General features: G+C 47.4%; 1 long non-coding RNA gene across 1 annotated transcript; it reads left to right on the top strand.

Moving 5' to 3' along the window:
• Window positions 1-13603: 13603 nt before the first annotated feature.
• Window positions 13604-25521, top strand: LOC118476340 (uncharacterized). The gene is made up of 3 exons (XR_004856293.1): window positions 13604-14959; window positions 15836-22606; window positions 23484-25521. It is a non-coding gene; the product is annotated as an uncharacterized lncRNA (long non-coding RNA).
• The last annotated feature ends 1391 nt before the right edge of the window (window positions 25522-26912 follow it).

Raw genomic sequence — 26912 nt, 5'->3', positions numbered from 1 at the left:
GCGGCTTGTAGGACGGAGGCCAAGGTGTAGCCTGCAGCTCAGCGGATAGAGGAGAAGCATCATCAAAAACAAAATTCCCATGATGGAAATTGTCATACCAGTCATCTTCGTTGGGAAAACCCTCCTGATGAAGGTCTTGGTGCTGAGGCCTTCGGTGTTGCTCATCCTGAGCAAGATGACGAACTTCTTCAGAGGCTTCGTCTATCTGCCTCTGCAGTTCAGCTAGCCTGGCCATCTTTTCTTTCTTCATCTGTACTTGTTGATGAAGCATCTCCATATCTCTGATTTCTTGATCTATCTCGTCCTCTGGTGGTGTCGGGCTGACAGCCTTCCTTTTCTGGCTTCGGGCCTCCCGCAGGGAGACTGTCTCCTGATTGTGGTCCAATGGTTGCAGAGCTGCAGCCCCAGTCGCTGAAGCCTTCTTCGGCGCCATAATGAAGGTTTATGATCGCCAAAGGTGTTCAAAAAACTCAGAGTGGAAGTGAGTTCACCGGAGGTGGGCGCCAATGTTGGGGACTTGTTCTCAAATGTTATGAGTTAAGAACAAGGCAACATAGAAAATGTTAATCGTTAAAGTCCTTCGTCCTTCGAAACATTATTTCCCTTAGGGTATAATGATTTCCGGACGAAGGTTATGAAGGGTTTACCTTCATAAATTCATTATATAATGACGAAGGGTGAAATGAAAGGAACATAAATGACAACATAAACAATTATGTATTATTATTAAGCATAAACAGAAATATCGTTGAATTACAAGTGTACCTTCAACTGGAAAGAGATGATAATACAAGCGTGACGCCAAAAGCGAATGCCAAGTCAGCGTGAACTGTACGGGAGTACTGTTCACCTATTTATAGGCACGGGACGCAGCCCGTGCAAAATTACATTAATGCCCTTTACACTCGATAATAATTCTATAGTGATCTGTCGAGGTCTAAATAGCCTTTTCATCTTTAAGTCGGTTTCACCTGCTGCTGTCACGCCGAAGCTTTCCTGCTTACACCTTCGACGCTTCACCAACCTTCGTATTATTCTGGTCTACTGTGATGCCTGACTTGAGTCCGAAGATACCTGTTCACATATTATACTCCAGAACGCTGTTAAATCCTGTTTTTGAGGACCTTCGGATGCCGAAGGTCCCCAACAGGGACTCTCCCGATGAAGCCTTCCCGTGGCATGTAGCGGGCTTGTCGCCGATCTCCATCTCCTTCTTGGCGAGTTCTCCTGACATCACTTCGAGCGGTTAGGCTCTAATGAAGCACCGGGCTCTGATACCAATTGAAAGTCGCCTAGAGGGGGGTGAATAGGGCGAAACTGAAATTCTCAAAAATAATCACAACTACAAGCCGGGTTAGCGTTAGAAATATAATCGAGTCCGCGAGAGAGGGTGCAAAACAAATCGCAAGCGAATAAGGAGTGTGACACATGGATTTGTTTTACTGAGGTTCGGTTCTCGCAAACCTACTCCCCGTTGAGGTGGTCACAAAGACCGGGTCTCTTTCAACCCTTTCCCTCTCTCAAACGGTCCTTCGGACCGAGTGAGCTTTTCTTCTCAATCACTTGGAACACAAAGTTCCCACAAGCACCACCACAAGATTGGTGTCTCTTGCCTCAATTACAAGTGAGTTTGATCGCAAGAAAGAATCAAAGAAAGAAGAAAGCAATCCAAGCGCAAGAGCTCGAAAGAACACAAGCAAATCTCTCTCACTAATCACTAGGGCGTTGTGTGGAGTTTGGAGAGGATTTGATCACTTGGGTGTGTCTAGAATTGAATGCTAGAGCTCTTGTAAGTAGTTGAAGTGGGAAAACTTGGATGACTTGAATGTGGGGTGGTTGGGGGTATTTATAGCCCCAACCACCAAACTAGCCGTTTGGTGGTGGCTGACTGTCGTATGGTGCACCGGACAGTCCAGTGCACACCGGACATGTCCGGTGCACCAGCCACGTCACCAGGCCGTTGGGATTCGACCGTTGGAGCTTCTAACTTCTGGGCCCACCTGGCTGTCCGGTGTACACCGGACAAGTACTTTAGATTGTCCGGTGCACCGTCTCCCGCGTGCCTGACTTCTGCGCGCTTCTGGCGCGCATTAAATGCGCCTGCAGGTGACCGTTGGCGCGAAGTAGTCGTTGCTCCGCTGGCTCACCGGACAGTCCGGTGTACACCGGACAGTCCGGTGAATTTTAGCGGAGTGAATTCCCGAGACTGGCGAGTTCCAGAGCCGCTCTTCCTTGGGGCACCAGACACTGTCCGGTGTACACCAGACAGTCCGGTGAATTATAGCGGAGCGTCTCTGGATTTTCCCGAATGTGAAGAGTTCAGCGTGAAGTCCCCTGGTGCACCGGACACTGTCCGGTGCGCTAGACCAGGGCACACTTCGGTTATCCCTTTGCTCTTTTGTTGAACCCCAAAACTTGGTCTTTTTATCGGCTAAGTGTGAACCTTTGGCACCTGTATAACTTATACACTAGAGCAAACTAGTTAGTCCGATTATTTGTGTTGGGCAATTCAACCACCAAAATCATTTAGGAAATAGGTGTAAGCCTAATTCCCTTTCAATCTGACTCTTCCTGCTCAAAGCATCTGCCACTACATTCGCTTTGCCTGGATGGTAATGGATCTCCAACTCATAGTCTTTGATCAGCTCTAACCATCTTCTCTGACTCATGTTCAACTCTGACTAAGTAAATATGTACTTCAGACTCTTGTGGTCTGTGTAAACATCACATTTCTGTCCATACAGATAGTGCCTCCATGTCTTCAGTGCGTGAACCACTGCTGCCAACTCTAGGTCATGGATTGGGTAATTCTTCTCATGAACCTTCAACTGTCGGGACGAGTAAGCCACAACTCTTCCCTCTTGCATCAACACACATCCCAAACTTGTGTAACAAGCATCACAGTACACCGAGAAGGGCTTGTGCACATAAGGTAAGACTAAGACAGGCGCTGTAGTCAACTTCTCTTTCAGCGCTTCAAAGGCCTCTTGACATTTCTGGGTCCATTTGAACACAACTTTGTTGCCTAGCAAAGCTGTCATTGGTTTCGCAATCTTCGAAAACCCTTCAATGAATCGCCGATAATATCCGACCATTCCAATGAAACTCTTGATTCCTCGGGCATCTGTTGGCGCTTTCCAGTTCAGAATGTCTGCCACTTTTTTCGGATCCACAGCCAATCCTTCTTTGTGACCCAAGAACAGGACTTCACTGATCCAGAACTCGCACTTGCTCAACTTTGCATACAACTGGTGCTCTTGCAATCTCTGCAATACCATCCTCAAATGATTTGCATGCTCTTCTTCGCTTTGAGAATAAATCAGAATGTCATCGATGAATACCACCACAAACTTATCGAGATAGTCCATGAATACACTGTTCATCAGATTCATGAAGAAGGCTGGCGCATTGGTCAAACCAAAAGACATCACAGTGAACTCATACAAACCATACTTGGTAATGAATGTCATCGTCGGAATGTCCGAAGGTCGGATCCTGAGCTGATGGTAACCTGACCTCAGATCAATCTTGGAGAACACACTGGCTCCTCTCAACTGGTCGAACAGATCTTCTATTCTGGGCAAAGGGTACTTGTTCTTGATGGTGACCTCATTCAGAGCTCGATAATCGATACACATCCTTTTGGTGCCATCTTTCTTCTCCACAAATAGGACGGGGGCGGCCCAAGGCGAGGTGCTTGGCCGAATGTAACCTTTCTCTGACATCTCATCAATCTGCTTCTTAAGCTCAACCAACTCTGGTCCAGATATTCTGTAAGCTCTCTTAAATATGGGGGCGGTTCCAGGAAGAAGCTCTATGGCAAATTCAACTTTCCGCTCTGGTGGCATACCTGGTAGGTCCTTTGGAAACACATCTGGGAACTCGGACACAACCTTGATACTCTCAATTGGGTTTGCTTCACTGCTATCGACAGCCATCTGATAACAACTTCCTTTCTTCGGCTCAGGCGGGACTAACTCGGTCACCACTTCCTCTCCTAGTGGGGACACCAACTTGATTGTCCTTTTATCACAACTGATAACTGCCTGATACTTATCTAGCCAATTCATCCCTAGGATGACATCTATTCCCTGAGTACCCATTACTATGAGGTTGGCGGGAAACGCTATCCCCCTTATTTCCACACATACATTCAAACAAATGCTATCGGCTCGAATTCTACCACCGGCTGAGTCAATTTGAATGGGGGTTGACATGGTAGTAATTGGAAGATTATGTGCATCTACCCATGATGCAGTAATGAAAGAATGCGTTGCTCCAGTATCAAATAACACTTCTGCAATATGGGAGTCGACTGGGAACATACCTACTATCATGTCGGGGGTCTCCTGAACTGCTTCAGCCTCCAAGTGGTTCAGTCTCCCATGATTATAACGCGGCTGAGAGCGGTTGCCTGCTCCAGGCTGAGACACGTTCTGCTTCGTTGGGGCATTGGGGCCTGACTGCTGCTGGGCTGCCTTCTTCGGACATTGCATCACCCAATGGCCTTGCTCTCCACAGTGGAAACATGCTCTGTTTCCAACCTGAGTTGGTGCTGCCTGACTGTTTTGCTGGGCTGGGGTAGGAAGACGAGGTGCCTGCTGATTCTGCCTCTGAAACTGACCTCCTGACTGATTGTTCTGACGATTCTAATACTGGTGCTGAGGATACTGCCTTTGGAACTGCTGATGCTGTTGAGGTGGACGCTGGTTCTACCTGAACTGCTGAGGTTGATTGCCTAAGAAACGAGGACGGTTGCTGCTTCCAGGCTGGGGTCCACTGATCTTGCGCTTACGATCCTCCATTTCCTTACGCTTCCTCTCTGTCATGATTGCCCTATCAATCAGGTGCTGGAATGTCGGGAAGGTGTGATTCATCAGTTGGTACTGCAGAGGATCAACCAAGTCTCTCAGGAAACGGTACTGTCGCTTGGCGTCGGTGTTGACATCTTCAAGAGCATAGCGAGACAACTGCAGAAACCTGTCCCGGTACTCACTGACAGACGATGACCCTTGCTTGAGGGCTAGGAACTCCTCCTTCTTCACTGTCATCAGACCTGTAGGAACATGGTACTGACGAAGCTACCTCTAAACTCTTCCCAGGTGATGGTGTCGGGGTTGGCATGGGTGGCGAGATAAGACTCCCACCATGACTGAGCTGCTCCTCTCAACAGACGAGGACCATACAGGACTTTCTCCCTGTCATCGCACTGAGCGGTATGCAACTCCCGCTCCACAGTGCGCAGCCAGTCTTCAGCATCCATGGGGTCAGAGGAATGGGCGAACGTTGGTGGATGACCTCTCATGAATTCAGCACGCATGTCCCTGGGCATCTGAGGCATCTGAGGCTGAGGTGGGGCCTGCTGCTGCTGCTGTTGCTCGATGGCGGCCAGAGTCTGACTGATGGCTTGAACTGCCTCAGTCTGCATCAGGAACATCTGCTTGATGGACATCGAGGGCGGGGGTGGCAGCTACTGCTGCTGGGGCACATCTTCCTGTTGAGCGGCTTGCTCCTGTTGAGCACGCCTTCCTCCTCTGTGCCTGTTCTCTGACATCTGCAGAATGCAACCACACATCAGAACTGATCTTGCAAATCTTGCAGCATAAGAAAAGAGTATAGAATTCTCCACCACACTGAACAGATGAGCATCTTCACTGATCTCCAACACTGACCAACACAACTTCTCAGATAAAGAGGAAAGTGGAATAAAAGGCTTCCCAACTAGATAGCTAACTCCTTTAACATATAACAGGTAAACCAAAATGCAGGGGATACCCACACTCTGGTGACAGTCATTACAAAGATCCAAACCAAACATAGTTCATCATGACAAACATAAATGCACAGGATATAGCAAACTACCCTGTCTAACTAAGACTAACTAAGAGCGAGACTAACGCTAAGACTGTAGCTTCTACGTATATATTTTGTATTAATTACAAGATCCAACTCTAACGATCTATGGTTCTAGATTTATCTTGGTCTTGCAGTCGGGATTGCCATAAGACTGGCGTCCACGCCGAGGTGAGCGGTACGGGTGCTGAGTCCCGACGGGAGCGGGGGAACCATCATCCAGGTGATGATGTTCCGCGCGCTCAGCCCGCAGCAGGGCTATCTCAGCACGAGCCCTACTCAGCTCATCTAATGCATGGTCCAGCTCCGTGTTTAGCACGGCGGCTAGGTTGACTGTGCTGCTCAACCTAGGATTGTCCTCACCAACGGGTGAGACAATCACGCCTCCTGTGCTGCCAGATGGACGGCGGGGGTAATACTTCAGGTTGAGACTGTCAGCTACCCCACCGAGAACCGAGCAGTAGTGCGAAAGCGCACGCCGTGCAGCATCTTGCATGGCCGCCTCAGCTGAGTCCCGCTCGGAGATGGAATAGTGCTCTGAGCAGGCCTCCGCACCCTGGAGACTGTTCTCCGGACGACGCACCAAGCAGGTCGCCTCCCAGCGGTCCAGGTAGACCCCGCGACTATGCTGGTAGACCACACAACGATACTCGATGGACCAAGTACGCCGGTTAAGTGCCCGACGTAGCAGGGTGTCGAGCGCATCATGGAAGTGACACCCGCGAGCAGCGTCACGAGTGATGGGTCGAGCAACCCATCCTTCTGGCTCCTGGTCAGCAGAAAAGTCGGTGTCGTGGCTCGAGCTGTCATCGCCACCTCCGTCGTCTGGGTCTCCTCCAGCAGCTACTCCAGAGGCTAGGGCGCCCAGTGGTGGTGCAGGGGGCGCCTCTAGAGGAAGCACAGGGGAGCAGCTCCTCACGGACTCTATCTCCTGATGGAGCAAGAAAGAAGAGCCCTACTGCTCCTGTCGTCGACGCTCCTGCTCCTCATGCAGGCGGTGGTGCAGCCTCTCCAAGCGACTGGACTGGCCGGCCACGGGACGGCGAAGCGGACGCTCAGCAAGACGGGAGGGTAAGAAGGGGATGATGGACTTTCGTGAAGTGTGTCTAAGACGAGCCATCTACAAAAGACACCGCAAGCAAAAGAGTGAGAACAGAATTAATATGACCAGCAAGCAATGAACCATAAATAAATGAAGGATTAGAATAAAACACAATTTTTAGCAAGGTATAATATATAGTAGAACATAGGTTTTGGTCTATATGACCAACTTTTGAAGGGATATCAAAGTCAAGGCAGGGACAGAGGTCTATAGTCCTTAGAACGACCATTCTACTTTAGGTTAGCGGTCCTACAGTCAGCACAACTTTGATACCACCTATGTCACACCCGGTTTTAGAAAGCAAACCGAATGTGAACCATGTACGTGCCAGGATTAGCAATTCACGTACACAGCAGTTACATAACATGGACATCATCACACAATGCTAAAATAGTATTAAAAAGGGAAATAGTCGATTACATCATATGTCTGAGACATCCACATAGTCTTTACAATTAATCAAAGTGCGGAAAAGAAACGTAGATAAACGCGGCCTTCACAGGCAGCCGACTGGGGGTTGCCGCTAACCCACGCCTAGAACTCGTCGTAGTCTTGGAACTCCTGGAAGTCTCCTTCCACAGCTTCATCTTCTCCTGAGCAGTGGTTGCAATGCTGACAACCTAGGGATGGGGGGGGTTTGGTGTGTAGAGCAAGGGTGAGTACACATCAACATACTCAGCAAGTATCATGTTTGGCTATAGTGGACTAGCTTTATGTGGGGGGTAAGTCAAGCAGTTGCTTTTAGTTGGTCAGATTATTATTCACTAGTAAAAAGCTAGGTTTTAGCATTAACCCAAGTCATTAGCCCGATGTACCCTTTCCAAACGGAAAGAATACCACTTACCAGCACCATAGCCATAACCAAAACCATCAGTCTCATTGCCACCTGTAAACCAAAATATCTCTGATCAAGTACCACTAATCACTGGAGCTCCCTTGGCCGCTCACAACCGCGAGCACGACTGATATATCAGTTTTCAAACACTCTGCAGAGGTTGTGCACTTTACCCACAAGCCGTGATTCCCTTTCTGCCTGGAGATCATGACTCTCCATTGATCACTACCAAGGTGACCCAGCAGGGCATCACTACGTAGCCTTTACAAAGATTTCCCGGGGCTTTAGCCGCCCGTTAGGTTTCCTAAATGCACCGCACTCCTCTCCAAGGGGTGAACCCAAACTTGGCAGAGCGAGCCGCATACACCGAGCCCATTGACGGCACAACGGCTAAGCGAACTACACCCTGGACCCTCTAATTATTCAGCTAAGGGCATCCCATTCCATCCTCATGGTTGCATTGTTTTCCCGGGCGGTCATCCAAAGAATAGGTCCTTACGAAGAGGCACTCGAGAAACCGCTCGAGCCCCCTTAAAGGCCACATGTATAACATCATAATAAGAGAGGGGAAAACAACGTATCATAGATAATCTCATCATGTTCATTGATTAGAGTTGAGCAATAGCATAAAGCTAAACAATAATAATCCAACCCAAATAGGTAAACAAGGACATGGATAACAAAGCTAGTAAATCCTTAGGCATAAATGTGTAATGCGGGAGGTGAATTAAAGAATGAATAGGACAGAGATAGGTCAGGGGACACTTGCCTCCACCAACCGACTGCTGCTCAGGGGCTTCTCCTGCGAGTTCCTTGGGCTCTTCAACCGGATCATTCTCTATGCGAGTGCAAACATACATACATCCATCCATTCAAATTAGGAAACAAACAGTACACCATACAAGAGAACAAGTAGATTAAACGTGCATAGCATATGACATGCAATATTGCATTTACCATGGTTAGAAAGAAACGGGGAAAGGTCTCGCAGGGGTTAAAGCTTATGCTCGAGGCGCACTACGGGTAGGCGAATAACTAAACGTTACGTGCTCTAGTTCTACTTAGCTTGAATAATAAGGATTAGCTACATGCACTAATGGAAACGTGACCACTTTTAGTAGATTAACATTAAATGAGATAGACGATTAGCTATACAAATTAACTAACGTAACCAATTTCTAAATTGAGTCTCCTATTTTATTAACATGAACAATGTGATTAGCACGCATAAAATATAGGGGGGGTAGACGAGCACGTCCATGGGTAGACGAGGGCAGGACGAGCCGTGCCAAGGCACTGCTCACTACGAGAGCACGCGCGCGAGGCCGCACGCACGCGCCGTGAACTAGCCGTGCGCACGTCGGGGCCGCGCGCTGGCCGAGCTCAAGGCCGCGCGCCATAGACACGCTGGGCCGAGCTCGAGGCCGCGCCGGGGCCGTCACGACGCGAGCAGGGCACGCCGGGGCGGGCGGGCGAGCACGGAGCACGGGCGGGGTGAAGCACGGGCGGGGCGGGGCACGACCGGGGCAGGGACGGCGCGGGGCCGAGGCGGCGCAGCCGAGGGCCGGCGGGACTAGGGCGGCGCGGCCAGGCCGGGCGCGGGGCGGCTCGGCCGGGGGCGGCACGAGGTCGAGGCGGGGGCGGGTCGCCGGGGCGGGCGCGGGGGCGGGTCGCCGGGGCGGGCGCGAGGGCGGCGTGGGGGGCGGCTCGCCGGGGCCGAGCGCGCGCGGGGAGGAGGGCGCGGCTCGCCGGGCGGGCGCGGGGGCGGGTCGCCGGGTCGGGCGCGGGGGCGGCGCGAGGTCGGGGCGGGGGCTGCTCGCCGGGGCGGGCGCAGGGGCTGCGCGGGGGGCGGCTCGCTGGGGCCGAGCGCGTGCGGGGAGGAGGGCGCGGCTCGCCGGGCGGGGCCGAGGCCGGGGAGGGGCGGGGCTCGCAGGGGCGAGTGCGGGGGCGGCGCGGGGGGCGGCTCGCCGGGGCCGAGCGCGCGCGGGGAGGAGGGCGCGGCTCGCCGGGCGGGGCCGAGGCCGGGGAGGGGCGGGGCTCGCCGGGGCGGCCGGGCGGGCGCGGCTGCGCCGCGGGGGGACGCCAGCGGGCGGGGAAGGGGGAGGGAGAGGAGGGAGAAGAGGGGAGGGGGGCCTCACCGCGGCGAGATCGGCGGCGGCGGCGGCGGCGCGGAGGGGAGAGGACAGCGGCGGTTAGGGCAGGGGGAGGAGAGAATGACGGGCGGGGCCCGCGGGGAGGGGAGAGAAATTTTGGGGGGAGGGGGCGCGGCTGGGCCGCTTTGGGCCCAAATGGGGGCGCGCGGGGGGGGGGGGGGGGGGGGGGGGCTGGGCCGGCCGAGGCGGCCCACAGCGCGAGGGGGAGGGGGCGGCTGGGCCAAAAATGGGGAAGGAGGGGGAGGGGAGAGAGGAAAGGATTTTCCTTTTTTTCTAAAAATCTATTTTCCTAGATGAATGCATTTACATTTTCAAATGATCAAAAAGGATGCACGGTTCGGCATGGTGCATCAAACAAAATAAAGTATTTTAGGGTTTTGCTTTACATGGGATATCAAGCCGAATCCCGCTATAACTTTGGAAAAGATCAGGGTTTAGCAAGGAGAAAAGGGAAAAGGTAAGGGTAACGCCTGAATTTGGTGAGGGAACAGAAGAAAAATTCTACACCCCAAATTCAGGGCGTTACAGTCCCTTAAAGCTCGGGTTTTACAGGTTTGAATCTACCATGGCGACGTCATTTTCCCACACCCCGACCACTCTCTACTTTTATCGTCCCCCATGTCTCTGGTGAGGCTCTCACGGTTCTTGAGGACGCAAGGGCGGGGCACGAAGCTTTTATGTCCCTGTGTAACACCCGAGCTTTAAGGAACAAAGCCGGGTGCATCTCATATATGCGCCAAAGAAGACAACACATATAATAACAGATGCATAGAGATAAATGTCATAAATATCATAAATGTACTTATTACATAGCGGAAGTCTTACAAAAAAATATGGTAAAATAAAGCGAACTAAATATTATCCCCTAGCACCACAAAGCTGACTAGGAGACGCCACCTAGATCAAGTCGAAAGCCTTAGTGTTAGGCGACTCACACATGTTCATCACTCAATAAGTTGTGGGGAATAATGTGCATGAACTCACCAAAGGTGGGAGTTCATGTGAAGTGTAAGGCAAATCAATGTAATAAAGGCTGAAGCTGAACATTGCTTTTAAGTTGGTCAAAATTTTATTAGCAATTACTAAGTGTAAGTAAATACCAAACCATAACAATAATAAATAAAAGTAATAATAAAATAATCCCAGATGCAATGAAATGACAAATTGAATTTAATTCCATAAATGAATCATGTGAGTGTCCGAGCCTCTCATGACCGTGAGCACGGCTAGTATACCAGTTTTACACTCTACAGAGGTTGCGCATCTTTACCCACAAGTCATGTTACCCATTTGCCACGGAGTTGATTAGACCCCATACACCTCTACCAAAGAAGCGAGGCAGGGTACCACTATGAGGCCTCTACAAAGTTCCACTAGTTTTAGAAAACCCGCTACAGTTTATAGGAAGCTCCAGTGCAGGAATCCCTCGCCTGACCACCATTGCAGCAAAATCAACCCAAGGACCTTCCTACAATGACCACTCCCCTACTGCCCTTGCCCCTTTCGGGTAAGTTAGTCATCCACTAGCTTTCCTAGTTAATCAGCCAAGGGTGTCCCATTAAACCCTTGTGGTAGCATTGTTTTTCCGGGTGGTTCTCCATGTTCCCATTAACATAATGATCTTATCATGAATAGTGAATAATAAACATATAATAAAAAGTGTAGTCATGAGTAATAAATATCTCTATACCCAAAACCACATAAAGCAATAGCATGTACTACCCAAAAATTCAATAGTAAAACCAGTGGTGAAACAAGGTATAAAGATAGTCAAAATCTAGGGTAACCTATTGGGTCCCATCAAAATTCACCTATGCAGATCAATATGATTAATAAGAACATGACTGGGAAAAAAGAAGTGATCAAGGGCACAACTTTCCTTCCACGAGCTCCTGCTCTGTAGTCTCTACCAGCTGAACCCCAGGCTCCACAGTAGCTTGCTTGTCTACTCGCATCAATACAAACATACATAGTACAAAGGGAAAATTAACATCACACCAAACATGTAAATAAAATACATAACAATAATCTACACATTAAAATAAGATCATAGAAACTAGAATCATTAAATTTAGAGTTATAGATTTTAAGTTACGAATTTCCATAGGTTTTATGTATTTAATGCAAGATTAAGTAATAGATAAATTTTTAATGTGTCTCTCATGCCAAAACAGTGGCGCTAATGGATGAACAATAATATTACAAAAATTTAGAAATTGGAATGGACCAATTTGGAATTCATATGGATTTTCTACAAATTAAACAAGTTTTTGCAATTAATTTAATACTAAAAATCTATTTTTAAATTAATTTCCCTGGTTTTTCTGTTCTCTCGACCGGGCCTCAATATCTGGAAAACGCAGGGATTCTGGCGTACAATTCCAGAGACTCAGTTTAATCCCGAATTGGACTGAGGGTTCTATTTCTGTTTTAGTCAGGGGCTCATATGGAAATGCGTGCCCTCGAAGGGGTACGCGCCGATTTGGATCGTCTGATCGAAAACTGACGCATCGGATTAGATCGTCGTTTATAAAATAAGTAACTCGCCCCGACCGTCCGATCCCAATCTAATGGCCAGGATCACACCGAGTGAAATGGTACGCAGATTCTAATTTCTGTCGTAGGGAACCGATCCAACGACCACGGTTTCATCACTCGAATCGTTCCCCTGAGATTAAATCCAAACCCTTGAGTTCCAGATCTCGGGCCCACGATATCTCTTCCTCCCACCACAGCACACCCACGGTGTACCGGGACACAGCACGGCGGCGCGACGCGTCGGAGATCCAATCTCCCATCTCCCGGTGATAATCCACTATGCAAGCTAGTGCAAAATAAAATGAGTGCGATTGGGAACTGCACGGAAGGCTTTACTCGCAGCGCCACACCGTGAGGATTCCCGGCCGTGGATAGGGGCAAGGTCACGGCGGAATGCCACACCGGCGAGCAATTTCGGAGACTACGCGAGTCAAATTCGAGTGCAGGGTGAACTTCTACCGACCAAGGGAGGTGACACAGTTAGGTAAAGGAATTACCGGCAGAGAGGGCAGATGTAACACCCCAGGTGTTTATATTCCGCTCGACGATGAGTACGGATTTAAGCACGTAATCAGTGGATAAGACAGATGTTAAATTTTAGGCATCTTCGCCTTTCGCGATTTTAATATCGCATCTGTTTCGTCGGTCGCGAGTTCGACATCGGTTGTATCTATCCGGGCTCTTCCTAAATTTTCGTGATGTTCGGAACATCGTTGTTCTGAAAATCGTTGCGTCCGGTGACTATTTAAAAATTCATCGCTCGCACGGATACGAATTCGGAAGCTCGACCCACAGGGTGATTTGTATCCCGAACAAATTAATTTGAACTCAACGACTAAAATGTTCGGGGCAAAATAATCTGTGTCGCGCGAACTCGTGCGCGAGGTTAAGATCTAATTTATCCATCCGCACGCTGTTTTGGCGACGAAATCGCGTATACGTTCGCGGATTTGGTTTCGGCTAATTTCGGTCGAATCATGTAGAGCAGATTAAAATACCGAAGCCGAACTCGTGTCGATCTGGTCCATTTATATCGTGGCCGGAATAGTCACGAAAATTATCTAAACTAATTTTAGTCAGAATCGTAAATCTCGGATGTTCTGTTTCGGGATCCGAGGAAATAATGTGTATAGCCGTTTATTATATCGCGCATCGATTCTTTGCTCGTCGCTAGAAATCCTGATCTGAAATATCTGCGATTTTCCATTAAAAAAAGAGAAATTAAAAAAATTCCAGCAGTCCTATCCTCTACAGCCGCCCCTGATATTGTCAACCGTCCGTTGGCACTTATCCTCCCACCGTTCAATTCTCCTCTCCCTCTGATATTTTCAACGAGCTCAGATTTTTGGCTAATAGCCTTATCCTGCAGCAACCGGTCTCTCTCTCCCTCTGATTTTTCTTGCCGATCATCAGCCGTCGTCCTCATCTGTTCGCGCAATCAAGAAAAATCAGGCCCCGTCTTCATCCTTTCAGCAGCCGCAAGCTCCAGCTCTTGTCCGTACCGGCCACCGCCCCAGCCTGTCGATCTCATCTCCCTGTGATTTTTTATCAGCCGTCGGGGGGAGAAAAATCTTCCCTGTTCTTATCCCCTCGTCGCCCTGCTCAGATTTTCTAGCCACCGCTGTACTGATATTTTGGCGCGCGATGCCTATTCCTTGCGCGCTCCTCTCTGCCGAGCGGCTTCTTCACGCGTGTCTCTCTCTCCCTGGTGCCTGCTCGCGACAAGCTCCTGCTCCCTTCCGTGGTCGCGTGCTCAGCTCTACTGCAGGCCGCGCCCAGCTTCTCTCCCTCGGCGCTCACAGCTCTCTCTCTCCCCTAGTCCCTGCCATGGCCGCCGTTCCCTGGTCGGAGTTTCTTCTAGCTCGGATCTCCTCCCTACGGCGCCCGAGCTCCATGGCTGCTGCGTTCTTCAGCCGACGCGTCCTGCCGAGTCCTTCTCCATCCCCACGGCGTCCTGCTTGCCCAGCTTTCATCCATGGCCGGAGCCCTCCCATGTCACGTCCCAGCCAAGCCCCTGCCTCGATCCCTGTCCGGGCCTGGCGGTTGCGCTGCTCTGGTGCCCAGGCTCTAGCGCGCTCGTCATCAGCTCGACATCTCCTCGAGCTCGCCCCTGTCTTCCTGCTCGGCGCCCAAATTCCTGCTCGCCTTTGCGTCGCGCGCGTAGCGTTCCGTTGTTTCTACGCGTGCTGCCGCGAAGCTCTCTGTTCAGTTCACCTCCATCGCGTTGTCGTGCGCGCGAAATTGCTCGCTCCACGCTATCGTCGTTTCCTCGTGCCCGCTGGTCGTGCGCCCCTGCAGCTCCCTGTTCGGCAAAATGTGTGGACCAGTGCTCGTCGCGTGTTGGGAAGATCGGCACCGATGTTCTTGCCGAATATTGATTGTTTGATTTTGGGGAGATCGACGCACGCATGGTGTTCGATGAATGGCTCAAACCGGATAGCCTTGTCGAAATCATAGCTCCGAGTCGATTCGGACATGGTAAGCGGATCCATTTATTTCCCGTGAGTATAAGGAATAGTTGGATTGGATAAATATAGTTGTCGCGATGATTATCCTATTGTGAGCTTACGTGTCGTAGTTATATTTGTCGTAAGATAAAATGTCTTAGCATGCATTGTGGTATGGTTAGTGTTTGTGGCAGTGGTTCGATTATTCATTGACGTAGACTCCTGATAGTGATTTGCGGGTTTAGTTGGGATAAGCTGGCGCAGAACCAAAAATTAGTGCGATATTTAACGTAATCCCGAATTAGTATTCATTAATCAGTATAGTGGACTTGAGCTAAATTTATTATTGGCACGCGTTTTTGTTAGCCAAAATATTAGAATTAAATCCGATTAAAATTAGAATGCCATCGATAAGTTTGTTTCCATTAGAACTGAATTCAGCCAAGTTAAATAATATGTCTGGTAGAATGTCGAAGCCTGAGTCGTCGTTATTTTTGTGGGATTCGTGGCGGGTTAATAATAGTACTCTGGTTTACTACTACTCACCGGGTTATTAGTGAATAGGATAGATAAATAATTGTTCTTACCAAATTAATTAGGAAACAAGTAATATCATTAAGTCTATTCCTGTGAAAACCCGAGGACGATTAGTGGAGAGTGCGCATACACGGGTTAGATCTGTGTTTGTTTAGAAGGTCGTTTGCAGAACTCTATAATGTTTGAATGAAATTTGGTTAAGCTAAAAAGGCATGACTATCGCACTTAGTCATACGTCGATAACAAGTGTTTTCGTACAAAATTGTACAACGTCTCGCCGCTAGGTGTTTAATTCACTATCGCGTAGTCCTATTTAGGTTTGAAATATTCCGATCTATATGCATTCATGTGCATAATGCATTTCATTCAGGTACGTGAATTAACCACGCGATGCGGAGAACCAGAACTGATCGACCACAAGATGGTGCTGATGAACGGAACTGGAGATGGACAGACGAAGCAAGTATCGGGACAAAGGATGGTCGTCAAGTGATCGACGCCTAACAAACACTAACCTAGTGTTACCCAGGCAAGCCCCGGTGCATGCAACCCCTTCCTTGTGTTTTCAAATAATTTCTGCACACTTTAAGTCTAGTGAAATGTGCATTCGGTTTATAGGAGTTGCTTGGAACCTTTTGATGCATTGCCTTCCTTGCTATCCACACCTATATAGGTACTTCTGGTGAAGTATCAAAACATGATTTACAAAAATGCTTAGCCCTGCTTAGATCTTGTGGATAGAGGTTGTCCTTAGCCTAGCTCGAGAAAGGATGGCTTCTACCTGCAAGAATATTTTCATTGAGAGCGTGGTGGGATCTTACTGTAAAGTTCCCTTTGATGCTCTTTTCATCCTAAGGAATACAAACAATCCTAAGGGTGGAAGTACTTAAATCGGGACTTGGGCTAGGAGCAGGTGATGCTCCGCCCGGGTCAATTAAGGATTGGATGCGTATGTAGGCCTGATAGATCAAGGACTATCTTAACTGGCCACATGCCCTGGAAATGGGACAGGGTAAGCTTGAACCCGGCTATTCCATACGTGAAAAGACAACCGCGCACTGGGCGTGGGAGATGGTGGGAGTAGCGTGTGCCCTCCTGGCTAGAGGCTGGATGGAGGACTACTGTGCTCCCGGGTAGCGCGGACCGGTTCACGTTGTGGAGGATCTGTGGGAACGGTTGACATATGCAAGGGTTAAGTGCTACATATGTCGTGTGGTTAGAGATCCTTAGCTGAGTAAATCGATTCGGATCGCCGTTATATCCCCGGAGAGTGGAGACTTGATCACTGACCTGCAACCTAAGTCAGGATATGAACCTCATGAATAAAAATGATGTTGTATTGATGAGATGGTGAAATTAGATCAGATGCAAACAGAGTCTATTAATACTTAATTCGGCGTTAAAATGTTGAAAGTAAGGACTCACTTTAGTAAGCTATTTCTGCAAAAGTATCTAAGTTGATTTTTGCTAAAGCCTCTTCTTGATTCCTATTTATCCAGCATACCCTTGAGAGTCTTTTCCTTAGTCGGGTAAGACTTGCTGAGTAATTCCATACTCAGGGTTTTATTCCCTGTTGTTTTTCAGGTTCTAACCTTGTGCTGCTGTAATGGTGTTAAGTGCCGGTGGGCTCGGCCTTCTTATAAGTCTAAGTAACCCTTCTATACTTCTTATTGAGGATGGTCGTTTGAGCTAGCATATATTTCAAACATATACTTTTGTAATCACTCCGATAAAATAATGTAAAATTTTTGTAACTTGTAAAATTTGGTAACAAGATTTCCGCTGCAAAAATATTGGTGTGTGTGATTTGTGTTACTTAATCCCGTGGTTCTGGTTGTAAGTGGTTTATCTGAGGTCCTTGGGACACTCGGACGGATCCTGTTAAGTTATTTGGTGCACATGCATAGCCGTCTGAGGTCTTTGAGACAAGGACAGGTGCATGTGGGCCCAATAACTTGGGAGGTTCTGCCACAGCTGGTATCGGAGCTGGATTAAGGATATACAGTCACATACGTATTTTCAAAACAAAAGTTTTGGTTTTAGAAAACCTATTTTCAACTAAACACATTGTTTGGTTTTGAATTACAGCTTTGAAAAAAACTATAATGCTAGCGACATCCTCTGTTAAGCCCTAAATTAAGGACTATCAGGTGGCTTAGTTGAAAACCCATAACCGGGTGGGTATTGCATACATGTGTATTGTTATTTTTGAGGCCATTCAGTTCTGAATGGATCGGCACTCAGGTAAGGTGAGATGTGAGAGCATGACCGAACAAACATCGGTCTAGGGAAGTGCTTAATTGTGGCGCCTGACTATATACATGTTCTACATATGTATATATGAAGGCTGCGATGTGGAGTATTTACTTTTCTGGGTTTCAGTACCCCATGTGTGTGTATGGGTATACAGACATGGGAATACTGAGAAATGTAATGTACTTGTAACGACGCACCTACGCTCAGGTAAGAAGGTGAGTTACCATAATGAGTTGCCCTATGGTTAAAGTGTGGCAACGGTGCCTATGCGTGGCTCGGCGCTTAATGATGAGCTGGCCTCCATATAGAAATATATGGAGTATAAATTGTGATAAACTGTCATGTGTGACTTGCATCATTGGGAATTGGGCTGTAATGGATTTTCTGCAGGTACACTAACCTCGAAAACGTATGTGTAGCTGACGACTAGAAAAATACCGTGAGAGAACGTATGCCACCGATATAGAACGTTATTGCCACAATATGTTGGCAAAATTAGTGAGGACGAATAGGACGAGCATGCATCCTGATTGTTGCATCATGTTTGTCACCTATACACCCAAAATGCTTCTCTCATCCTTATTCCGGAAACCAGTGATTGTAGATAATCTGGTGTAATGTTGAATTATGAACTTCAATAAAATAGTTGTTCTCCATTCCTTAGGTATTATGTTTAGATGCTATATATGTGCTCTTGTGCTTAATGTGTCGATAGAAGGTTAGTGACTTGTTTGCCTAAACCCAAATCTAGGCCATGTTCTTAGTTGGTGAACCATGACCAAAGTTGATTTTTTCGTTACCCCTCCTTGACCCAAACTTATACAAATAAATGCTTAGATAATTTCTTCGTTGGACAAAAAGGGTACTTAAGCTTAAAATAAGAATCTCGACTCATATTTTCATCTTAGACCATGCCCTTATTCGGTTGGCGCAAGCTGATATCCCTAATTCCAGCTTGCCTGTTCTTGATAATCACATCATTGCTTTATCGACCCAACCTAGGAAAGACAAGTCTCATCATTTTCTTGAGTTTGATGCCTTTGATTTCCTCATTTCTATTGAAGGCATACCAACTTAATCTTATGATTGTTTTCCCTCCGTATCTAATCAGATACTCATCCTTGACCTTGTAATCTCTATGATGGGCATAGAAATATGCTTGGGGCTGAATTAACAGTCTCCCATCGTACTCCTTTCAACAAGTTTAGGTTATGGCCATGCCTTGTTCATTTCATCGGGCCATGATCTATTTGGTTCTCTGCTTGTAACCATCTTTACTGGTGGAGTATCTCTTTGTATATTGTCACCCTTGCTCAATCTATTGGTGTCGCGCGAGATTTCTTATTGGTTACGTCTTGTAATGGTGTTGTGACTAAAATCGATGGTGCCGCGATGAAACCGAGGGCCTCCTGTGGACGATCGACACACGGTTGTGCTGCTCGGCACACGCTGGTATCACGATTAGTAGTTGTGATCCATTATGAGACTATATCAATGGGTTATCTTGGCACGATCTATTTCTGCTACATAAGATTCATTATTGGTGCTAGTTCGATGATGGTGTCCTAGTCAATAACTTAGGGTGCCGCGTAAATCCGAAAGTCTCATGTGGCGGCCGACACATGGTAGTACTATTCGGTACGCTAGTATCGAAGTTCTTGGCTATGATCCATTATGGAACCACACTAACATGCTATCTTCCGTAGATCTCTTCCTTGAAACGATTCCGGTGTTGTTTGTCGAAGTGACCAAGCAACATCTGTCATCTTCATTGGATCAAAAGGGCATACCACTCTCATGTGTGGTCTTATTTATTTTGATCTTGGTAGTGACTACTCATACCCGTTCCCTTTACGTCCTTTGTGTAAAGGTGAAGCCTTGGAGTTTTTTTAGTGTCAAGGGACAACTGATTAGCTCTCAATATGGAGATCTGTTTCCCCTGCTGCTGAGATGCAGGAGTTTGTTCATTCGCTCTCTTATTTAATCCATGTATTCCCTAACCAAGTGGATAATGCGTCTCGCATGAAGAAACGGATAAACAACATGACCAAATGGATTTCTGCCCAAATGCATGACCAACTGTTAATATGAGTGAACTCTCAACCCTTGGCTTACCGAGGGTACTGAGAGGACCTGCTCAATGTCAAAAGTTGATCAACAAGTTGGTTTTGACTAACTTGTAACTGCCCAATGAACAAAGGTTGAGTTTAGAGATCGATTTGTCGAGTTATCTAAACTCACTTTGGTTCAGCCCATCCTGAGAAAGTACTTACAAAAATCAAGTTAAAATCGATTGATAACCACCTAGTTATCGCTCTAGTCATGTCTCGATCGCCTCGCGTGTGCTTTTCCCAGCATGTGTGATCATGTCGAGTCGTGACTAGTGCTGGATAAACAGGATTGGTTGCGAAGTCAACATCAACGGATTTCTTCGTTGATATTTTACGAGTCTTTATCATTTCTCTGGGACTTGGATTTTCTGGCTAGCCACGGGTCAACTGTGGTGTTGTTCGCCATCCGCACTTGTCACGTGTGCTATGAGCTTACATAACCACTTGTTGGTAAACCTCTTTCTGTGTGTTTTACCCAAGATGGTGCATCTGGTTCTGTTTGGGTAAGATCGTGTATTTACCGCTCGCCCAATAGACTCAGATAGTACAATGTCATCAGAAAAAGCAAACTGCACACATGGAACCTTATGTGTTCCTCTGGCAGACATGGTCTCTATTGGTGGACATTTCTGAATTAGCATAAGGCGATGCATGTTATGTCCACTAGAGAAACCTCATCCTGAGACACTTGCCTTCGCTCAGAACTGCCTTATGATTACCGCTGATATGGACGTGGGTTACATGCTTCTCTACTCTTGAAAGTCTTTCGCTCCGAATCTCGGGACGAGATTCTTTTAAGGGGGAAGGGCTGTAACACCCCAGGTGTTTATATTCCGCTCGACGATGAGTACGAATTTAAGCACGTAATCAGTGGATAAGACAGATGTTAAATTTTAGGCATCTTCGCCTTTCGCGATTTTAATATCGCATCTGTTTCGTCGGTCGCGAGTTCGACATCGGTTGTATCTATCCGGGCTCTTCCTAAATTTTCGTGATGTTCGGAACATCGTTGTTCTGAAAATCGTTGCGTCCGGTGACTATTTAAAAATTCATCGCTCGCACGGATACGAATTCGGAAGCTCGACCCACTGGGTGATTTGTATCCCGAACAAATTAATTTGAACTCAACGACTAAAATGTTCGGGGCAAAATAATTTGTGTCGCGCGAACTCGTGCGCGAGGTTAAGATCTAATTTATCCGTCCGCACGCTGTTTTGGCGACGAAATCGCGTATACGTTCGCGGATTTGGTTTCGGCTAATTTCGGTCGAATCATGTAGAGCAGATTAAAATACCGAAGCCGAACTCGTGTCGATCTGGTCCGTTTATATCGTGGCCGGAATAGTCACGAAAATTATCTAAACTAATCTTAGTCAGAATCGTAAATCTCGGATGTTCTGTTTCAGGATCCGAGGAAATAATGTGTATAGCCGTTTATTATATCGCGCATCGATTCTTTGCTCGTCGCTAGAAATCCTGATCTGAAATATCTGCGATTTTCCATTAAAAAAAGAGAAATTAAAAAAATCCCAGCAGTCCTATCCTCTACAGCCGCCCCTGATATTGTCAACCGTCCGTTGGCACTTATCCTCCCACCGTTCAATTCTCCTCTCCCTCTGATATTTTCAACGAGCTCAGATTTTTGGCTAATTGCCTTATCCTGCAGCAACCGGTCTCTCTCTCCCTCTGATTTTTCTTGCCGATCATCAGCCGTCGTCCTCATCTGTTCGCGCAATCAAGAAAAATCAGGCCCCGTCTTCATCCTTTCAGCAGCCGCAAGCTCCAGCTCTTGTCCGTACCGGCCACCGCCCCAGCCTGTCGATCTCATCTCCCTGTGATTTTTTATCAGCCGTCGGGGGGAGAAAAATCTTCCCTGTTCTTATCCCCTCGTCGCCCTGCTCAGATTTTCTAGCCACCGCTGTACTGATATTTTGGCGCGCGATGCCTATTCCTTGCGCGCTCCTCTCTGCCGAGCGGCTTCTTCACGCGTGTCTCTCTCTCCCTGGTGCCTGCTCGCGACAAGCTCCTGCTCCCTTCCGTGGTCGCGTGCTCAGCTCTACTGCAGGCCGCGCCCAGCTTCTCTCCCTCGGCGCTCACAGCTCTCTCTCTCCCCTAGTCCCTGCCATGGCCGCCGTTCCCTGGTCGGAGTTTCTTCTAGCTCCGATCTCCTCCCTACGGCGCCCGAGCTCCATGGCTGCTGCGTTCTTCAGCCGACGCGTCCTGCCGAGTCCCTCTCCATCCCCACGGCGTCCTGCTTGCCCAGCTTTCATCCATGGCCGGAGCCCTCCCATGTCACGTCCCAGCCAAGCCCCTGCCTCGATCCCTGTCCGGGCCTGGCGGTTGCGCTGCTCTGGTGCCCAGGCTCTAGCGCGCTCGTCATCAGCTCGACATCTCCTCGAGCTCGCCCCTGTCTTCCTGCTCGGCGCCCAAATTCCTGCTCGCCTTTGCGTCGCGCGCGTAGCGTTCCGTTGTTCCTACGCGTGCTGCCGCGAAGCTCTCTGTTCAGTTCGCCTCCATCGTGTTGTCGTGCGCGCGAAATTGCTCGCTCCCCGCTATCGTCGTTTCCTCGTGCCCGCTGGTCGTGCGCCCCTGCAGCTCCCTGTTCGGCAAAATGTGTGGACCAGTGCTCGTCGCGTGTTGGGAAGATCGGCACCGATGTTCTTGCCGAATATTGATTGTTTGATTTTGGGGAGATCGACGCACGCATGGTGTTCGATGAATGGCTCAAACCGGATAGCCTTGTCGAAATCATAGCTCCTAGTCGATTCGGACATGGTAAGCGGATCCATTTATTTCCCGTGAGTATAAGGAATAGTTGGATTGGATAAATATAGTTGTCGCAATGATTATCCTATTGTGAGCTTACGTGTCGTAGTTATATTTGTCGTAAGATAAAATGTCTTAGCATGCATTGTGGTATGGTTAGTGTTTGTGGCAGTGGTTCGATTATTCATTGACGTAGACTCCTGATAGTGATTTGCGGGTTTAGTTGGGGTAAGCTGGCGCAGAACCAAAAATTAGTGCGATATTTAACGTAATCCCGAATTAGTATTCATTAATCAGTATAGTGGACTTGAGCTAAATTTATTATTGGCACGCGTTTTTGTTAGCCAAAATATTAGAATTAAATCCGATTAAAATTAGAATGCCATCGATAAGTTTGTTTCCATTAGAACTGAATTCAGCCAAGTTAAATAATATGTCTGGTAGAATTTCGAAGCCTAAGTCGTCGTTATTTTTGTGGGATTCGTGGCAGGTTAATAATAGTACTCTGGTTTACTACTACTCACCGGGTTATTAGTGAATAGGATAGATAAATAATTGTTCTTACCAAATTAATTAGGAAACAAGTAATATCATTAAGTCTATTCCTGTGAAAACCCGAGGACGATTAGTGGAGAGTGCACATACACGGGTTAGATCTGTGTTTGTTTAGAAGGTCGTTTGTAGAACTCTATAATGTTTGAATGAAATTTGGTTAAGCTAAAAAAGGCATGACTATCGCACTTAGTCATACGTCGATAACAAGTGTTTCCGTACAAAATTGTACAACGTCTCGCCGCTAGGTGTTTAATTCACTATCGCGTAGTCCTATTTAGGTTTGAAATATTCCGGTCTATATGCATTCATGTGCATAATGCATTTCATTCAGGTACGTGAATTAACCACGCGATGCGGAGAACCAGAACTGATCGACCACAAGATGGTGCTGATGAACGGAACTGGAGATGGACAGACGAAGCAAGTATCGGGACAAAGGATGGTCGTCAAGTGATCGACGCCTAACAAACACTAACCTAGTGTTACCCAGGCAAGCCCCGGTGCATGCAACCCCTTCCTTGTGTTTTTAAATAATTTCTGCACACTTTAAGTCTAGTGAAATGTGCATTCGGTTTATAGGAGTTGCTTGGAACCTTTTGATGCATTGCCTTCCTTGCTATCCACACCTATATAGGTACTTCTGGTGAAGTATCAAAACATGATTTACAAAAATGCTTAGCCCTGCTTAGATCTTGTGGATAGAGGTTGTCCTTAGCCTAGCTCGAGAAAGGATTGCTTCTGTCTGCAAGAATATTTTCATTGAGAGCGTGGTGGGATCTTACTGCAAAGTTCCCTTTGATGCTCTTTTCATCCTAAGGAATACAAACAATCCTAAGGGTGGAAGTACTTAAATCGGGACTTGGGCTAGGAGCAGGTGATGCTCCGCCCGGGTCAATTAAGGATTGGATGCGTATGTAGGCCTGATAGATCAAGGACTATCTTAACTGGCCACATGCCCTGGAAATGGGACAGGGTAAGCTTGAACCCGGCTATTCCATACGTGAAAAGACAACCGCGCACTGGGCGTGGGAGATGGTGGGAGTAGCGTGTGCCCTCCTGGCTAGAGGCTGGATGGAGGACTACTGTGCTCCCGGGTAGCGCGGACCAGTTCACGTTGTGGAGGATCTGTGGGAACGGTTGACATATGCAAGGGTTAAGTGCTACATATGTCGTGTGGTTAGAGATCCTCAGCTGAGTAAATCGATTCGGATCGCCGTTATATCCCCGGAGAGTGGAGACTTGATCACTGACCTGCAACCTAAGTCAGGATATGAACCTCATGAATAAAAATGATGTTGTATTGATGAGATGGTGAAATTAGATCAGATGCAAACAGAGTCTATTAATACTTAATTCGGCGTTAAAATGTTGAAAGTAAGGACTCACTTTAGTAAGCTATTTCTGCAGAAGTATCTAAGTTGATTTTTGCTAAAGCCTCTTCTTGATTCCTATTTATCCAGCATACCCTTGAGAGTCTTTTCCTTAGTCGGGTAAGACTTGCTGAGTAATTCCATACTCAGGGTTTTATTCCCTGTTGTTTTTCAGGTTCTAACCTTGTGCTGCTGTAATGGTGTTAAGTGCCGGTGGGCTCGGCCTTCTTATAAGTCTAAGTAACCCTTCTATACTTCTTATTGAGGATGGTCGTTTGAGCTAGCATATATTTCAAACATATACTTTTGTAATCACTCCGATAAAATAATGTAAAATTTTTGTAACTTGTAAAATTTGGTAACAAGATTTCCGCTGCAAAAATATTGGTGTGTGTGATTTGTGTTACTTAATCCCGTGGTTCTGGTTGTAAGTGGTTTATCTGAGGTCCTTGGGACACTCGGACGGATCCTGTTAAGTTATTTGGTGCACATGCATAGCCGTCTGAGGTCTTTGAGACAAGGACAGGTGCATGTGGGCCCAATAACTTGGGAGGTTCTGCCACAGCAGAGAGGGGCACGAACGCGGCGCTAGGCGGTCGACGGTGATGGCGGATCGACGTTGTGTAGATTCGCGCACCCTGGACGGCCACACGCCCAACGACCCCACTGCACAGGGTCAGGGCACGCTGAGCTTCCACAAACGCCCCACAAGCACCAGACAATGGTGGCGACGCGCCTCCCCACCCACGGCCGAACGGGTTCAGGTGTTCCCTCCCCTCCTCACACGACGCAACGATCTTTTGGTGGAGGTGAGGATGCACAAGGAGGAGACTAGGACGGCACTGGGATCGTGGCCATGTAAATAGGCATGGACTGGGCCAGGGCGTCGCAACAACTCTTGCGGCATTCGCGCGCCACCGCCAAGCTCGGTGAGTTCGTTGCGAGGGGAAGATCTGACGGGAGGGGGCCACTAGTCAGTGGGGCAACACGCGCAGGTGTGATGGCGAGCAGCTGGCCAGTGGGTCCCCGACGTCGGCGCTCCTCTGAGGTGTGTGCACGCGGTGAGAACATGGGCCGCATGGGTGAAAAGTTAGGGGAGTGGGTCGCGCGTGCTTTTCCATTTTCTTTGTGTTTTTCTTTTTATTTTTCATTTTCTTTTCTCCCTTTTCAAACTAAATTTGAATTCAAATTTAATTCAAACTTTTCGTGGCTCTTCATTACAAATTAAATTTGTGAAATTAGGGGTATTAATTCTGGAGACATTTATTTATATATATTATTTACTTATTCATCTCCTTTATCTTTTTCTTTTCCCCACATTTCTAGAATTCCCTTATAAATCTTAAATTCCCATTTAGGTTCTAATATTTCTCTTTATTTTATTTTTGTATTGCCACAAAATGCACATAAAATAAAGTCCAGCATGATGCACAATTTAGTGACATATCTTTTATTATTTATTGTTTTTTTAAATATAGTGTTCACATATGATGGTAAATAGATGCATCACACACATATAAATAAAGGGGAAAAAATAAATTTTTTCTCTCCTTTTATATTATCTCTTACAAATTGGGTATTAGAGATCCTACCCCCCTTAACAAGAATCTCGTCCTCGAGATTTAGGATGGACTAGGGAAAAGATGGGGAAATTCTATTCAAAGCTCTTCTTCTCTTTCCCATGTAGCTTCATCTTCTCCGTGGTGACTCCATTGCACTTTGCACATCTTTATAACCTTATCTCTCGTAACTTGAGTCAAAGTGTCAAGAATCTTGGAAGGATATTCCGTATACGTCAGATCATCTTGAACACTAAGATCCTCCATTGGTAGTTGCTCCTTAGGTACCCTGAGGCACTTCTTCAGTTGTGATACATGGAAGACATCATGTACATACGCAAGATGATCGGGTAGCTCTAGTTGATATGCAACTTCTCCCACTCTCTTGAAGATCAAGAAAGGTTCAATAAAGCGAGGGGACAATTTCCCTTTCTTTAAATCTCCTCATACCCCAGATTGGTGACACCTTTAGATACACGTGATCACCCTCCTTAAACTCTAGTAGTCTTCTTCTATTATCAGCATAGCTCTTTTGCCTGGTTTGAGCTACCCTCAAATTCTCCCGAATTATACGAACTTGTTCTTCTGCCTCTTGAATAAGTTTAGGCCCAAAGAACTGTCTTTCACCATTTTGATCCCAATACAGTGGAGTCCTGCATTTTCTGCCATATAGAGCCTCAAACGGTGACATCTTCAAACTGGCCTGGTAGCTATTATTGTAAGACAACTCCGCATATGGTAAGCTCTTATCCCAAATACCACCATGTTTAAGGGCACAAGCTCTCAACATATCCTCCAGTACTTGGTTGGTCCTCTCGGTCTGCCCATCAG

This window comes from Zea mays, chromosome 2 (genome assembly GCF_902167145.1).
Source record: "Zea mays cultivar B73 chromosome 2, Zm-B73-REFERENCE-NAM-5.0, whole genome shotgun sequence".
NCBI classification, from domain to species: Eukaryota; Viridiplantae; Streptophyta; class Magnoliopsida; order Poales; family Poaceae; genus Zea; species Zea mays.
Note: the sequence above shows the minus strand (reverse complement) of the source record. Positions and strands in the feature narration are given on the sequence as shown.